At 36.4% G+C, this 15,384-nt stretch overlaps 1 pseudogene; it reads left to right on the top strand.

Moving 5' to 3' along the window:
- The first annotated feature begins 201 nt into the window (after nucleotides 1–201).
- The window catches only part of LOC131063922 (eukaryotic translation initiation factor 3 subunit B-like), a 42,631-nt pseudogene continuing 27,448 nt past the window's right edge, over nucleotides 202–15,384 (top strand).

The raw sequence follows: 15,384 nt of genomic DNA, 5'->3' as shown, positions 1-15,384 counted from the left end.
CACGCCTCTATCGCCTAAAAATGGACAAAAACTTTGAATGTGATGCTACTATTAGGTTATTAAGCACACAGGTTTTTACTCCTTTGTGGCTGAAGAGGCCTCTCGACATAACAACTATAAGGCATTGATTGAATAAATTCAAATAAGAAACACCTTTCGACGTACGGGTTGGACTTCTCCCTTAAATACATTCTCCAACGGATGCAACAGAGGTGCTCCAGGCATGGCAGAGACTATGCAGATCTTTTGTCTGTGCCCACCCACCAGCTGAACATCGATTTTTCGTAGGTGAATTTGGATGCAATACATCTACCTCCTGGTGATGAATTCGACATGCACATGTGCATGGATTTTTAGAAAGAAAAAATGATGTCTAGGGTTTTGGATTGGATTTTATAAACCCTTTATAATCTTTTTGAATACCCAATTTATTTTTAAAAGGATTTATCCTAATATAGATTGGTTAAGTCCAATTGTATAATGCCTATATTCATAATCTTTCAAAAATGCATACTTATTCGATTAATGTTGTCTAAGATGTGAACAAGATTTCATACATATTTTCCTCTTTTGGATGGGACAGCGCCACAGGCCATAACTGGAATAGAAACTTGACAGATGGTTTGAAATGGCAATGGCCACAACAAAGAACTATTGCTCTCATGTAAATATAGTGTGATGATATGATGAATCAATAAGGATCCGAACAACTACTGAGAGGGGGGGTGAATCAGTAGATAGAAAACAAACTAGACTTTCACCAAACTCAAACCCAACTCATAAATCAATCATTGAATTAATAGGTTCAACACTGTACTATAAACTGCAACTGCTCAGTCAAGTTAACTGGTTGACTAGCTTACCAAAATAACAGTGTAATAGATCTAAAACTCTCAAACCATTTAACCAAAACATCAAACTACTTTACTAACAATAGTAAAAAAATATTTCAGATCACTTTTGGTTATCTTAACACATCTAAGTGGCTTTACCAGTTAAATAGATTAACCATATCAAAACATAACCACAAAAACCAATCACCACTTGACACAATTATTTTTGGCGTGGAAACCCAAATTGAAAAAACCATGGTGGGGATGAATACCCACAAGTATTATGAACTCTTTTGAAGTTCACCCTGTTAGGAGCCAAGCCTTGTTAGAAGCTTTACAAAAATGTCATGTTAGGAACAGATCCAGTTAAGGACCACTTGGTTAAGGGATTGCCTACAATACCCTGTTAAAGGCAATACCTTGTTAGGAGTAACCTCAATAGAGGATTTCAAATCCAAGCTAATGGATCACCTAGTTAGAGGATTTAGAAAACACTAAGCCTGTTAAAGCTTACCCGATTAAGAGATTTAACTGTTATAATTGTTAGAGAACAACAAGGTTTTTGTTGATCTGGTAATAGCACTATTATGCTTGATCAGATCCTTTTTATGCTCCTATCTACCTTCACTCATTCTGCAGATACTCCTTCTGGTTCGACAATCGATCACACTAACACTTAACCAAAATTGCCAACACTACAACAAAACAACTCATCGACCTTATAAGCAAAACAATAGGTCGGTAGCACATCACAAAACTTAAGATCTCATAGAGATTACAAACAAATCAGTTCAAACATGACCATTATATTACATAGCAATCACTACTCATTTTCCAAGAAAACCTCGACTGCTCCTGGATCACCGCACACTGGATCCTATAACTCATCATGTGGTTTCCACTTCATGCTATGCACTTGCTTATTCCCAAGATAAAATAGTTATCTCTACGTGCCAAAAACCATTTTGAGATTTATCACGTGCATCATGCATACATGGCATAATCATCTCCCATCACCATTTGATCATAGATTAACACAACCGATTCACCAAGCTCCATCGGTTAGGGTTTGGCATATCAATAGGTAGGGTTACCAGTTGATCTCACTGCTTCAATAGTAATATTGGTTTCATTACAACTCCACTATCGGTTATAATTGATATCAATGACAACACTTGTACTTCATTAATGCAATCTTCATGCAAATGCCAACAATCTCCCCCTTGGGCATTGATGGCAATACAAATATCAATACCCTTTGATTGTGATGATTGAGAGTAATGCACATACACAGGTATAGGAATCTTGGTTTACATTTTTCCATGTACTCTCCTTCAACTGAGTCTCCATGTCTTCAGCTGGTAACTCGCTATAGTTCTTATCCCTATCAATCATACAGTTCTTCTCCCCCTTTGACAATAATGCCAAAGTTAAAGTAAAACATTCAGTGTCATACTTCACTGTTCTAAAACAAGCTGCTCCCCTTGTGGAGTAGCTCCTCTCTACACCAATCCTGCTTCAAGATCTTCAATAAGCTTTGAGACTGATGTCTTCCACATCTGTTCAGCTGACCTCATGTAGGGGCACAACCCCTAGCTGAACTCTAAGATACTCAAAAGTAGCCTTAGGCAGAGGTTTAGTAAAGATATTTGCTAGTTGTTCCTTAGTAGATACATGCTCCAGTAACACATCTTTACTCCGCACTTTCTCTCTCAAGAAATGATATTTCAGCTCAATATGCTTGGTTTTAGCATGCATCACCAGGTTCTTTGAAATATTTATTGCACTTGTGCTATCATAGAAAATCCTTACCAGTTCTGTGATCTTCAACTTGAATCCTTCCAGAATGTGTTTCATCCATATTGCTTGGGTACAATTCATATATGCTGCAACATATTCAGCTTTAGCAGTTGACTGTGATATGCAACTTTGCTTCTTGCCACTCCAAGATACAATCCTTCCTCCAAGAAAGAATGCACCTCCAGTTGTACTCTTCATGTCATCAACATTTCCTGCCTAGACTGCATCTGTATAGACTTTCAAATCAAAGTTACTTGCACATGGATACCATAATCCATAATCAATAGTGCCTTTCAAATAGCTGAATATCCTTTTAGATGCTACCATGTATGTCTCCTTCGGGTTCTTCTGAAATCTGGCAACTAATCCAACTACATGAGCAATATCTGGTCTACTGTGAACAACATAACGCAGTTTCCCTATCATAGACCTATACTCCTTTTCATCAATGGATGTGGCATCATCCTCTTTAGACAATTTACAACCTGTAACCATTGGTGTCCCAATTGGTTTACAGTCTCCCATTCCAAATGTCTTCAATACCTTTTTTCACATATTTGGATTGTGTGATAAAGATACCATTCTTCATCTGTTGAATTCGCAAACCTATGAAGAATTTTATCTCTCCTACCAGAGACATTTCAAATTCATTTTTCATCTCATTTGCAAAGTCATCACTCATGTCATCATTGCCTCCAAAAATTATATCATCCACAAATACCTCACTAACCGATATCTTATCTCCTTCAGTCTTGAGATATATATTGTTGTCTTTACTGGTTCTCTGAAAACCTATCTTCACCAAGTGTGAATGTAGTCTTTCATACCATGCTCTTGGTGCTTGCTTCAAACCGTATAGTGCCTTGTGAAGTTTGCACACCATATCATTTGCATCAGTCAAAGCATAACCATCTGGTTGTTCAATGTAGACTTCCTCTTCCAGTATTCCATTTTGAAATGACGACTTCACATCCATCTGATATACTTTGAATCCCCTATATGTTGCAAATGCAAGTAGAGTCCTAACACTAGAAACTGGTGCAAATGTCTCGCCATAGTCTTCTCCATCTTCCTGTGCATAATTTTGCATACCAGTCTGACTTTGTTTCTGACTACTACTTCATCTTTATTCAGCTTATTTCTAAATACCCATTTAGTACCTATTACATTTTTGTTCACCAGTCTGGGTACTAAGGTCCATGTGTTGTTCTTCTTAATCTGGTCAAGCTCTTCTTCCATAGCATTGATCCAGTGATCATCTCCAAAAGCTTCCTTTGCTGTTCTAGGCTCAATAGTGGAGATCATACAAGAATTCTCTCTAATTATTCTTCTAGTTAATACACCATCATATTTATCTCCAATAATCTGATCAGGATTATGATTGAGTCTTACATACCTTGGAATAACATGATCATTATCTTCAAGTTTTTTTTCCTTACTATCTTCATCTTCTACATAATCTACCTATTTCGGTTGAACTAGTGCTGTAATATTCATTTGACCAACTTCTGGCTTCATCGATTCTGGTTCCAAAATCAGAATTTAAGGTTCATCTTCCTTCTTCTCCTCACTGGTTTCTCTTGAATCTTCAGGACACTCATCCACTTAGACATCACCACTTTCAATGATCTTCTTTGTCTAGTTGTTGGAACATTTGTAGGCTTTGCTCTTGGTGGAGTAACCAAGAAATATGCCTTCATCACTCTTAGCATCAAACTTACCAACATAGTCACCTCTTTTGATAAAACATTTACTACCAAAAACATTAAAGTAACTGACATTGGGTGATCTACCGTACCAGTATTCATAAGGAGTTTTATCCTTACCCATTTTAACCAATATTTGGTTCATAGTGTAGACAGCTGTGCTGATAGCTTCTCTCTAGAAAGTCTTAGCTACACCTCCTTGTATTAGCATAGTTCTAGCAGCTTCAACAACTGACCGGTTGTTCCTCTGCAATACCATTCCGTTGTGGTGTCCTAGGTGCAGAAAGATGCCTCTTAATTCCATTATCTTCACAGTATCTAGCGAATTCCTCTGAAGTAAATTCACCACCTTGATCAGTTCTTAAGCACTTTATCTTCTTTCCACTTTCCTTTTCAGCCAAGGCCCTGAATGTTTTAAACTTGCTTCTGTTTTGTCCTTAAAGAATACGACCCACATCATTCTTGAGCTATCATCAGTGAAGATCATAAAATACCGATCACCTTGAATACTCCTAGTCCTTATTGGTCCATAGAGGTCTGTATGAACCAAATCTAGCAAATGTTCTGCTGAAAAAGATTTTCTCTTAAAAGTTGAGGATGTCATCTTCCCTAACTGACATTCCTTACGCAACACATTCACCAGTTTGTCCAACTAAGGCAAACCTCTTATTGACTTGGACTTACTGACTTTGACAATGTTATCAAAATTTATATGACAAAATCTTCGATTCCAAAGCCAACTATCTTCTACTTTAGCAATTAAACAGTTGTTGATTTTAGAATTTAGGTGAAATAAGTTACCTTTTGTCTGTTTGCCGGTTGCAATCAGTTCACCTTTGCTTCCATAGATTTTGCACATTCCATTCTTGAATTCCAGTGGATAACCTTTTTCATTGAGTTGAGAAACACTCAAAAGATTGTGTTTCAATCCTTCAACCCAGTATACATCATCTGCACTACTCTTTCCATTAAGAGAAATGGTTCCCTTTCCTTTTACCATGCAAGGTGAGTCATTTCCAAATCTCACAACACCTCTATCAAATTCCTTCAAAGTAAGAAACTTACTCCGATCACTGGTCATGTGGTGTGAACGACCACTATCTATAATCCAATCATCAAAACTATCCATGCGAGAAACTAATGCCTTCTAATTTGATGTTTCTTCTTTAATAGAAACAAAGACAATGTCCTCATTTGCATCTCCCTTAGATTCCTCATCTATGATTCCTCCATCAATTGCAATGAGGCAATCTCTTTTACCTTTGCCTTTGTACTTCTTATACTTCTCACGTTTATGCTCATTGTCTCTCTTTGGACAGTTAGCTACAATATTTCCAATCTGGTTACATGCAAAACACTTCAAAGGTAATTTACCTCTATACTTACCGGTACCTCTGGGTAACCGCTTGACCAACAATACTTCAAGCTCAACCAGACTGTCTTCATCATCAACTTCTTTGTTGGGTGTTGACTCATGATAGTGACTAGCTTCTTTGCTTTTCCTTACCGGTGGATTAGAAACTAAAGCTCTAAATACAGATTTCGATTTCTGAACACTTCCATCAAAACTATTTAATTCAAATGCAATTAGTTTACCAATGATGGAGTCAAGAGTTACCTTTGTTTTATCAATAGACTTGAATTTCTGAATGGCTGCAACTCGAATAGCGTAGACCGGTAGAAGGGTTCTCAACACCTTGCTAACCACTATGGTATCCTCCACTTTACCACCAACACTTTTGATCTCACCAACTATCTCTTTGATCCTTTGACCATACTATTGAATATTCTCACCTTCATCCATCTGCATGTCATCAAAATTACCTCTCAGACTCTCCTCTTTGGCAATCTTCACATGCTCATCACCGCTATAGATATCCTCAAGTTTATTCCACACATAATAAGCAGTCTCCAAACCATGGACATCAACATACTCTAAATCAGACAAGGAACTGATAATGGCCTCCAATGCTTGATTATTCTCCTGTTGCCCCTTTTTTTTATCATCAGACAAAATCCCACTAGGAAAGGTATATTTGGTAACAACATGCTCCCAATATTGACTTCCTACACTTTTGATATAGATCTCCATCCTATCACTCCATATTTTGTAGTTTTTCCTATTGAACTTCAGACCTTCTTTCTTCATCATGTTCTTCTAGATCTTTACCTCAAGTTGTTATGCTTAGACACTAGAGGACCTGAAATGCTCTGATACCAATTGATGATATGATGAATCAATAAGGATCCAAACAACTACTGAGAGGGGGGGTGAATCAATAGATAGAAAACAAACTAAACTTTCACCAAATTCAAACCCAACTCATAAATCAATCACTGAACTAACCGGTTCAACATTGTACTATAAACTGCAACTGCTTAGTCAAATTTATCGGTTGACTAGCTTACCAAAATAATAGTGTACCGGATCTAAAAATCTCAATCCATTTAACCAAAACATCAAACCACTTTACTAACACTAGTAAAAGCACATTTCAGATCACTTTCGATCATCTTAACACATCTAAGTGGCTTTACCAGTTAAAAAGATTAACCATATCAAAACATAACCTCAAAAACCATTCACCACTTGACATAATGATTTTTGATGTGGAAACCCAAATTGGAAAAACCACGGTGGGGATGAATACTATTGGCAAATGCACACTCCAATGAGAAATTGTAGGTGATTGAAGGTATTGTCACTGATGGCAACCTTGCAATCATGTGATACCGACACCGACATACAGGACACTGACACCGAAAAAGAAGATTACTGACACCCTAATCGATAACATTTTTGCATTAATGTATTTTTTTGTTAAATGTAAAATCTTTTTTAAGCCGACATGGCGGATTGTAATATGACTCATATATGTATGAGATCATTGTAGATCATCAAAATAAGTAGTAGAGGTATGATGCGAAATTTGAATAGAAGGTAGCAGACCTATTATGCGAATTATAGGTTAAGGGTTTATGTATGTAGCAGAACTTAAACCGGTACTGAATCTGGCATAAGAGATGCTAATCTGAAGCAGTACAAGACATTGGATTAGTTTAATCCATTTTTGTAAGTCAGTGTGACTTCCTTTGTATTTGAGCAATAAGCTCTAGGCATTTGGCCTTCCTGCATGTGCATGCCCCTATTGTAAGAGTAATATTCCCTTATTGGCCAGTAAGCGAATATTGTGGGTCACAAATCCTACCGAGGTTTTTCCCACACCGGGTTTCCTCGTTAAAACATTGTTATGGTGTGCTTTTCATGTTGTGGTTCTTGTTCTTATTTGCTGCATTATTTCTGCTTTACTGGAACACAGTTTTAATATGTTTTTCATGTTATAAGTTAAGAAAATATTATAACCAGTCAGATACTGATTCACCCCCCCCCCTCTCAGTATCTTTGGGAATCCTAACAAATACCCACAAGTATTCTGAACTTTTTTGAAGTTCGCCCTGTTAGGAGCCAAGCCTTGTTAGAAGTTTTACAAAAATGTCCTATTAGGAACAAATCCGGTTAAGGACCACCTAGTTAAGGGATTGACTACAATACCCTGTTAAGAGTAACCTCAATAGGGGATTTCAAATCCAAGCTAATGGATCACTTGATTAGAGGATTTAGAAAACACTAAGCCTGTTAAAGCTTACCCGGTTAAGGGATTTAACTGTTGTAATTGTTAGAGAACAATAGGGTTTTTGCTGATATGGTAATAGCACTATTTTGCTTGATCAAATTTTTTTTATGCTCCTATCTACCTTCACTCATTGTACAGATACTCCTGATTCGGCAATCAATCACACTAACACTTAACCAAAATTACCAGCACTACAACAAAATAACTCATCGACCTTATAAGAAAAACAATAGGTTAGTAACACATCACAAAACATAAGATCTCAGAGATATTACAAACAAGTCGGTTCAAACATGACCATTAGATTACATAGCAATCACTGCACATTATCCAAGACAACCTCGACTGCTCCTGGATCACTGCACATTGGATCCTGTAACTCATCATGCGGTTTCCACTTCATTCTATGCACTTGCTCATTCCCAAGATAAAATAGTTACCTCTACGTGCCAAAAACCATTTTGAAACTCATCATGTGCATCATGCATATGTGGCATAATCATCTCCGATCACCATTTGATCATAGATCAACACAACCGATTCACCAAGCTCCATTGGTTAGGGTTCGACATATCAATAGGTAGGGTTACCAGTTGATCTCACTACTTCTAAAGTAATATCGGTTTCCTTCACTTGCTCAACTACTGGTTGCATTACAACTCCATTACCAGTTACAATTGACATCAATGCCAACACTTATACTTCATTAGTGCAATCTTCATGCAAATGCCAACATAGTGTGCTCTTCATATTCGTTAATGTTCCTTTTATTTATTTTATTTGCAGTGATGATGAAGAGGAAGAAGAAGACTCATTGGAGTTTGAGACAAGGTTTGGTAATGTCATTGTTGTTAACAACCTTCCTGTTGTGCCTCCTGAAAAGTTAAATAAACTTGAAGGTGTTGTTCGTAAGATTTTTGGTCAGATTTGAACAATCAGGGACAGGGGTCTGTGGATGCCAATTGATCCTAAGACACACAAGACTAAAGGTTGTTGTTTTATAGAGTACAACACTCCTTAGCTATGGTTTATAGACCTTAATATTGGTATGAATTCTCAGTATTGATTCAATTTTCAAAAGGACTGGATAGATATTAAGTAATATATAAAAGCTTAAATTTACAATTAGTTTTTGAGTGTATTTTATATGCAAAAAAATATGTGGTTCTTTATTTGCAGATTGCAACCTTCTACCTAAATTTCAAATGTTATGTATCCTAGATGAAAATTTTTACTTCGGAATATTTGATTTTTATTCTAAGCAAGAAGATGGTGTTTGATGCTTTTACTTTTTTTCTTCCTGTGTAATAGTTGTACCTAGTATTTTTCCATTTTTGCATTTTAATTGGCACAGGAGGCACGAACAACAAAAGATCAAACAAATGGATATAAGCTTGACAAAGCACACATTTTTGTTGTTAACATGTTTGATGACTTTGAGAAGTACATGGAAGTATCAGATGAGTGGGTTCCTCCTGAAACCAAGACATATTCTCCCATTGTATGTTCTGCTTTTTTATTCTGTGTCTTTATATGGCAAAATTTTTGTGTTTGGACTCTTCATTTTTAAAAATATATTTTAAAGTCCTTGAAAGTTTAAATATGAAGATACACTTTAATGAACCATTAATTATTAGTATTCATGCCCTGCAAGTTCATCCTTAATTTCTGCTTTCTATTGGTAACATTATAACTTATTTTAAATTATTGAGTTCACACAAGAATTAACTGGAATGTTCATTTAATAAATAATTGTATCTTGAGAACTTAACTATTGTCTTTTTCTTGTTGTAATATGAATCATCTGCTAAAAAGTTTGATTACTGTTATATGTCCTGGAATTCTTAGCAATCTTGGTTTGCATTAATCAATTGAATATTGAAGTATATTATGTTGCAGGAAAATCTACACTAGAGGCTTACAGATGAGAAAGGACGTGATCGATTTGTCATTCGTGCTCAATCAGACACTGAAAGTTTATTGGAATGATGCTAGGTAATTGAAGCCTAAATTAGTGTACCATCGTATAGTTAAGTAGATCATTACACAAGCTGCACAATTTTTGTCTACTGAAGGGTGACATAATGGGTGCTTTTTATTTTCTAGTCTACTGAATGTTAGGGCCTTTTTTTGCAGCATTAGACTGAAAGCTTTGTTCAATGGTCACCGCTTGGAACATACTTGGCAACTCTCACAGGCAGGGAGCAGCTGTTTGGGGAGGTGCTACCACATTTACCATATTGATGTGTTTTGCACATACAGGTTTTTTTCATGCGAAGCTTAGTTTGGTGGCTGTGGAGCATTGTAATTGAGAATTATTTCTTTGTTGTACTGTTGAGAATCTTTAATATCCATTCAATATATTCTTTTGTCACACGTAGAATAGAAATATGACTTCTATATGTTTTTTATATGTTAGATTGATTGATATATCATCGGGGTGTGAAATTTTCAGCTAAACCTGCATAAGAGATTATGAATCTAGCTAGAAATAAAGGAGAAACTTGCAGAATGAAAACAAAACAAAAACAGACCATAAAGAAATCTGAATCAAATGAAATTCTTATATTAATTCATAGTTCATTACAGAAGCTGAAAGCATGATTTATACAAAACTTGAATCACCCCATGATCTAACATTACGGTGAAGGCAAGAGAAGACTGAAATTAACAACCTTAATTTAGGCAGAAAGAATGAATCTAAACCTAACAAAGATCGACGAGTGATCCACAATCTGCGGTAGTGAATTAATAGTTATTTGAACTTGGAATTAACCACCAACACCCCCCCTAATTTTAACTAAGGAAAGAGGGAAAACCCAGTGGGAATAAAAGCCCCCCTTAAAATTAACACTAACTCTGCTTGATACCTAATATGCTACAATGTCTTGCAACCAAATATCTTGCAAAAAGTGGCTATTTGTGCCTTCACAAAGAAGAGAAAGAATGTCAATACAGAATGTAGCAGAGTGAATGTTGTAGTAGGTTCCTCTTCAACAAATGACACCTCTTCCTTTTGGAAGATAGAAACCTCTGGCTATCAAACTGCTGAATTCCCACTCAAGTGAAATTTGTGAAGGAATAACGATGAATGGTTATGGAATATACTCATGTTTCTCCAATCCGATGCTGAACTGTGACTTTTCTATACAAGATTTAGGAACACTGACAACTGAAGTGAGAGATTTGTTCGGATGTGAATCAGGATGTGTCAAGATAGTAGCATGGAGTCATTGAGAGAAAACAAGAGAATCCAAACCAAAAGAAGATGCAACTTGATGTGAGCCGACATCAAAGAGAAGACATGTGTCCTCAAAATTGCCATCATGATCAAGGAGAGATTCAACAAACAAATGATAAATGTTTGATAGGATGATATCTCTCTCATCAACTGGACAAGAGTGAACCTGCTAAAGAGAAGCTGGAGTAGCATTCAGAAAAGCCAAGATCTCTATCAAACTGGTAGTTGGAGGTGACTGCACAATTGCCAATACTGAAGGTGTGGAAAGAGAAGAAGAAGGAGGAGATGTCTTTGTGTAATCAAGACAATCAAGTCTCTTTCAATAAGCAATTTCCTCTTTAGTGCCATCATCATCATTATCAAGGGAGAGAAACATGTCTTCATCTGGAAATGGAGGTTCATTGGGATCTCCATACATTTCCCATATAGTGGCCCAAAGAGTGTGAGGGAACTCAATGTGTGATAGAGCCCATGATGTATAGTCCCCAACAGTTAAGCCAATTAATCCTAAGACATGATCATTTCTACTTTCCCATGCAAATTTCTGCCAACAAGTACTTGGTTTGGGAATAAGCCCATATAAATGAGGCAAAAGATGAATCCAGCGACAATGCTTTATGATTCCATTATGCCAGGACTTGTGATTTCCTTCTTCCAAAAAGATGATAGATGGATGATATCTAATTCCCATTTTAGACTAGACTAGCCCTTTTGGAACTTTATTTCAGTTCATTTTTAATACAAATATATCAATAGATTCTCCCAAAGCAATGAGAATTCCATTCTAAAACAACTCAGAATCTCAATACCTACAAAAAAATAAATGTTCTTCTCCTTTCTTCTAGCTCCTAGGCTCTGATACCATGTGAAATTTTCAGCTAAACCTGCATAAGAGATTATGGATCTAGCTAGAAATAAAGGAGAAACTTGCACAATGAAAACATAACAAAAACAGAGCATAAAGAAATCTGAACCAAATGAAATTCTTATATTAATTCATAGTTCATTACAGAAGCTGAAAGCATGATTTATACAAAACTTGAATCACCCCATGATCTAACATTACGGTGAAGGCAAGAGAAGACTGAAATTAACAACCTTAGTTCAGGCAGAAAGAATGAATCTAAACCTAACAAAGATCGGTGAGTGATCCATAATCTGTGGTAGTTAACTAACAGTTAGTTGAACTTGGAATTAACCACCAAAACGGGGGAGAAATTCCCGGTAACTAACAGCAGCCATGAGCCTAGTAACCCAAGAGACACACATGTATTTTAGCAGTAGAGGGACTTTACGATTGAATATTCCAAAAAAATAGAGTCATCTTATTGCAAAGTATGGCTGATCATTATGTTTTGTTTCAAAGGTCTTGTAAATTTTCTCTAACACTAGAATGCCTCTTGTTCAAAAGGCTTACTCTAAAAATCTCTGATATGAGAACTGGCATCGTTGCAAGAGAATTTAAAGGAAGTGCTGATGATTTTGTAACTGGTGGAACTGGAGGAGTTGCTGGTGTCTCTTGGCCCGTATTTAGGTAATTCTTTGCAATTTGAATTGCTAGTTTCAGTATATCGAATTTCAATATCTTACTTACAAACTATTTCTTATTTAGTGCAAATCAAATCTGAACAGATGGGCAGGTGGCAGAGATGATAAATATTTTGCTAGGATTGGGAAAAATGGCACCAGTGTTTATGAAACTGATACAATGGGTCTCCTTGATAAAAAAAATTGCTCAAGGTTGACAATGTAATGGATTTCAGTTGGTCTCCAACAGATCCAATACTATCACTATTTGTGCCAGAGGGAGGTGGTGGGAATCAACCTGCAAGAGTGAGCTTTCTAATACTGTTAATTTGATAAATCCTTTACATTTATCAATTTATAAAAAAATTGTATACTTTTAGCTAAAACTTCTAAGAATATTGAGCAAGCAATGCAAATTACTATTGTCTATAGGGCCCTGGGTTAGGTAGTTTTCTGAAATAAGGCTTATTTCTCTCAGGTTAGTCTTGTGCAAATCCCTGGAAGGGAAGAACTGAGGCAGAAAAACCTTTTTAGTGTGAGTGACTGTAAGATGTACTGGCAGAGCAATGGAGATTACCTTGCTGTAAAGGTAGATCGATATACCAGAACGAAGAAGACTACCTACACTGGCTTTGAACTTTTCCGCATCAAGGAAAGAGATATTCCTATAGAAGTGTTAGAATTAGAAAACAAGAATGATAGAATTGTTGCATTTGCTTGGGAGCCCAAAGGGCACAGGTTTGCAATAATTCATGGAGATGGGAGTAAGCCAGATGCCAGTTTCTATTCAATGAGGAGCCCTAATATTGTTGGTCAGATTTCAAAAATCACAACTATAAAAGGAAGATGAACAAATGCACTTTTCTGGTCTCCTATTGGACGCTTTATTATTTTGGCAGGCATGAAAACTCACAATGGCCAGCTTGAATTTTACAATGTGGATGAACTCGAGACTATGGAAACTGGCGAGCATTTCATGGCAACTGATATTGAGTGGGATCCTACTGGAAGGTAAATTCTTTTAATTTACAATGTTACTTAAACTATATATTGTTCCAGTGTTCTGCTGCTTTGTGCTTCTCTGATAGCTGCTGATACATTTTCTCTTTACAGGTATGTGGCAACATATGCCACAACTTTACATGACATAGAAAATGGCTTAACACATTGATATTCAATGGGAAACTATTATACCGTGTTTGTAGGGATGGGTTTTACCAGGTGAGAACCCATACGCATGTTGTAAGCCATCCTGCACTAGTTAGAAGTAGAAGTTTTATAGCTCTGTATTTATATATGCCTTTACTGTAATTCACAGTTGCTGTGGCGTCCAAGGCCACCGTCGCTATTGAGTCCAGAGAAAGAAGAGGCAATTGCCAAGAGTTTAAAGAAGTATGGCAAGATATATGACTCTGAGGATCATGATGTTTCGTTATTGTTAAGTGAACAAGACAGGGAGAAACGAAAAAAGTTGGAAGAGGAATGGCAGGTCTGGGTCAATGAATGGAAACGTTCTCGTGAAGAAGAGATATTCCTTCGCCAAGCATTGCGTGATGGAGAGCCCAGTGAAGAAGAAGAAGAATATGAAGAAGAAGAAGTGGAAGCTGAAGAGGTATTGGATGTTACAGAAGATGTTGCTTCATATGGTTTTTAGGAGTAAAGTGTGGGAGTTGATCCCATCTACCCTTATTACTGCTCTCTGTACACTTCACTCTCTCCCGCTGTTTGTTGTCTTCTCACTCTCTGCATCAGGACATTATTAAATATAATTTAACTGCACAATAGCGTCTGCCAAATTTTGCTCACATCAGAGTTAGTTGCATTTAATCTTTTGTTGATGTTATGTTTGGTTTTGCTGGTTATTTGATGAGAAGGAGAAAGTTATTAACTTGTATGAAGAGAGCAGAAGTTCCTTTTACTCTAGCAGCAGGTGCCATAACAACAGGGATCTTTGTTTTTAATCTTTACAAGGAGAAGAAAGAGCAGCTCTATGTCTTTAATAAACATATGTAATCAAACATTTTTTGGAGTTCTGTATTTTATATATAATTAGAGCTTTGTATGATTCCAAATATATATGAATATATCACATTTTCAGTTAGCTCTGTTTTATCTCTATTTCTTTACTTTTTTGTTTCTCCTCTGCCTCTTCCCCTGACATGACATCAGAGCCACAGTTAACAAGCAAAGTCTTTTAAAGAAGGTTTTTATGGCAAGTTATAAGTAGTTCATCAAGCAAGGGTTATTAAGGAGTCAAGATATTACAGTCAACAATGGCAGTTCAAGAACAAACTTGCTTAATCTACAAATTCCTTGATTCAATAGAAAATATTATGACTATTGAACAATCACGATGAAAACATTATTTACTGTAAAATAGATTGTTGATGTCAACACCATTCAGAATGTGGGGTATTTTTCCTTATTTTGCAGGCGCATTTTTTATGGCGTGTAAAATGCCCAAATTTAGCATGAAAAGGTTGCAGTAAAAAATCTTCTGTTTGTTTGTTGAATTGTATATACCTAGAGGTGGTTGTACCTGTTCAAACTCCAGTTTAGCATGAGCTCACCAGTGCATCGCTGCCTAGGCATAGAACTGCAGTTTAACTCAGCAAACAACAGTTCACTAGGATTTTTTATTG

Source organism: Cryptomeria japonica, chromosome 11, assembly GCF_030272615.1.
Source record: "Cryptomeria japonica chromosome 11, Sugi_1.0, whole genome shotgun sequence".
Taxonomy (NCBI): domain Eukaryota; kingdom Viridiplantae; phylum Streptophyta; class Pinopsida; order Cupressales; family Cupressaceae; genus Cryptomeria; species Cryptomeria japonica.
Note: the sequence above shows the minus strand (reverse complement) of the source record. Positions and strands in the feature narration are given on the sequence as shown.